Source organism: Microtus oregoni, unplaced genomic scaffold (assembly GCF_018167655.1).
Source record: "Microtus oregoni isolate MIOR12 unplaced genomic scaffold, Mior012 000045F_ref0000178, whole genome shotgun sequence".
Classification (NCBI taxonomy): Eukaryota; Metazoa; Chordata; class Mammalia; order Rodentia; family Cricetidae; genus Microtus; species Microtus oregoni.
In genome coordinates, this window is record NW_024543219.1 from 9,229,840 (window position 1) to 9,232,913 (window position 3,074).

The 3,074-nt window shown below is 39.8% G+C and overlaps 1 pseudogene; it reads right to left on the reverse strand.

Moving 5' to 3' along the window:
- Positions 1-1,770: 1,770 nt before the first annotated feature.
- On the reverse strand, positions 1,771-2,425 carry LOC121434914 (annotated as a pseudogene).
- Positions 2,426-3,074: the final 649 nt, after the last annotated feature.

Here is a 3,074-nt window from a genome sequence, read left to right on the forward strand (position 1 = left end):
GTTAGCTCCTTTCCTTATCCAATGACTCTGGGATTTCTAACAACTTGGGTTCTCTAAGGCATGCACGTTTAAACTTCATAGTTTCACAGACTTGCCTATCTGGATTATCTTTCAAGGACACCCCTGAGGCATGCCTGGGCTCAGGGGCTTTCCTTAGTTCCAGAGAGATTCCAAGTGTTCATCCGTGACTCTAAAGTCAGAACACATGGCCAAAGTTGCCAAGTTCTGCTGCTTACTGGGGCTGGAACATAGCCTCCTTGTTGAACTAGAGCTTCACAACTTTCTGATCTCAATTTTCTCCTTTACTGCCTAAGCTTGACTAGCCTGGCACTCACTCTGTAGACAAGATTGGCTTCTAACTCAGAGATCAGCCTTAAGTGTCACATGAAGATTCCCAAGTGGTGATGATTATGTTATTATAAATTAACCTGCCTTCACTGTCTCTCATGTCTCTATAAATACTTTCCAACCACTCAATCCCTAGGAAGCTGAGGGTTTTATCTTGAGGTACCCAGAATTTTCCAGTTCTCTCTTCTGCATCCTCAAGGATGCCTTTTCTCTCCTGCTGATGTATAAGTTAGGTGTCTGTATTCAGTAAAGCATATTCCAATCTGATATAAATACTGCTCCTAATTTCTAGCTCAAGTTTAAACTTGACAAGGACATAACACTTTTGAGGACATGGGGAGTTCACCTGATGATATTGTGAGATATATTGCCTACTGCTAAGAGCCAACTAGCATATTTCCTTCTTAACTTTCCTTTATACATACTGAAAACTATTCACTGTGGATAAGGAGAGCTTTCAGAATTTAATTTAATATCTTCCACATTGATTCTGTTATTTCTGGTTTTCTTTTTTGTTTGGGTTTGGTTTTCTAAAAGAGAGTTGCTTTATCTAGACTCTCAGTCCTAGACTCAAGCACTGGGCCTGTTTTGACTTCCTAGGCAGTTACAGTTAACACAACCATCAATTATATGGTGTAAAACATTTAAATTTATAAACTAAAGTTTTTCCAGTGGAAATCTTAGTATTTTTGCAGAATTCAGTGAGTAAACACACAAAGTATTAGACAAGGAGGTCCTTTTTCTATTTCGTGTACTTCAGCTGCTTTTATGAGCTAAAACTTGCATTCAAAACTATATTTTTCATCTATGAAATGCACATTTGAAATTATTTCTTTAGTTAAAGTTATGCATTTTCACTATATGAGGAAATTCCAATCTTCCCCCAATGATATCATTTGTATATTGTAGACACACCTACAGTCTTGGGAGTTTAACACATCTGAATTTCTTGAGGTACTTGGATATATAAATGACAAAATAAGAAGAATTAGAAGTGGACAATGGTCATGTAAATCATTGCTTCCCTTGTCATCAGAGGAAAGTAAGGCCAAAGACTATTCTATATGATTTCCAGCACAGAAGTCACAATGAAAGCCTTGGGGTGTAATAACCACACATTGACAGGAGTATAGGGAGATGGCGACTTTATAAATTCCATTTAGTAAAAACCAAGTACATGTCCAGGACAGGCTCCAAAGCTACAGAGAAACCCAATCTCAAAAACAAACAAGCAAGCAAAACAAAATAAAACAAACTACAAACTCAACTAAACCAAAAACCAAACACACAGAGAACTATTTGTATTCGCCTAAACTAGTTAAGTAAGTACATGTAAAACTTCAGTGGTACATGGGTAGCAAAGGGAGACTGGAGAAAAGCAAGCTATGATTTCAACTTGTTCTATCTCTGGCATGAATGAGTCTAATCCTTAAGTTCACTGAGTAACCAGGCACTTCCTGCAACGGAAAACTCCTCTGCACCTTTGCCCAATTCAAACCCCACAGCAGGGTTTTGCTGGAGCACAGCTGCAGGTTTGGGTGTGGCTGCAGGTGCCTGGAGAGCACTGTGCACTTGCTGCACAGAAGTAGGTGGCTGAGTCTCCAGGTTGAGAATCTCTGATGTGCAAGGAGAGCTGTTTATCACTTTTCCTGAAGAAGACGGTGAATCGTCCATCTTCCTTTTTGTTTGACACTGAACGTATGTCCATCAGTAATGAAGGGCCTTCACCAGGGAACTGCCGGTACCATGGGAAGTAGTTAAATGTGCTATCCTCATAAGTGCAGTTTAGAACTGAAGTCTCTCCTTCCCAGACTGTCAGAGATTGGGGGCTTTGTCTCACCTGCTGCTGGTCAGGTTTCTCCTGTTGGCCACTCACCCCTGTGTAGAGAAATAACAGATGTCATTAGGTTTCCTTGTATGTCCTACCTGATTATGGTTTCATCATTCATGATTTTGTCTGGCTCCCCAGTTATTTCATGCCTCCAAATTAATCCTATAACCTAGATATTCTCTTCCATGACTTACAGGCTAGGTGAAGGGTTAGGACTAATAATGACGCTTTCAGGATCTTGTCCATTCTTCCTAGACTGAAGCTTGTGTAGTACTCTGGTGGCCTTTTATTTCCCCAGAACACAGACTTCAACTTCACAGTGACTTTATACTTTCAACAGGCTCCGCCTCTCACAACATTTTGTCTAAAGCTAACTCTGATGTAGGAAGCACTTCCCCATTTTGCCCAAATTCTTTATCACTGAAAATGCAGACACTGAGAATCAGAAATCCCCTTATTGTAATCCTACCAATATACAGTGATGGTGGAAATGTGAGCTCATCTCGCCACCAAGAATATCATTGTGGATTTTCTGAACTATACAAAGAAAGAAAAAAAAGAAAAAAAAGACAAGAGAAAGAGAGAGAAAAGAAAAGAAAGGAGAGAAAGAAAGAAAAGGAAAGGAAAGAAGAAATAAAGAAAGAACAATGATCCATTTAAGACCAGGAATGGGCATTTATCCAGGAGAACTGAGGTTGTCATATAAGAGAGACACCTGCATATGCGTGTTCGTGACAGCACCATTCACTATTGCCAAGATGCAGCTGCAGCCTTAGTACCACCTGTCAACTGACGAATGCAGAGATTACTGTACCTGAAATAACAGAGTAATATTCAGTCACAGGGAATAATGAACTGGTGCCATCTATAGAAAAATGATGGTATTGAAGGGCAC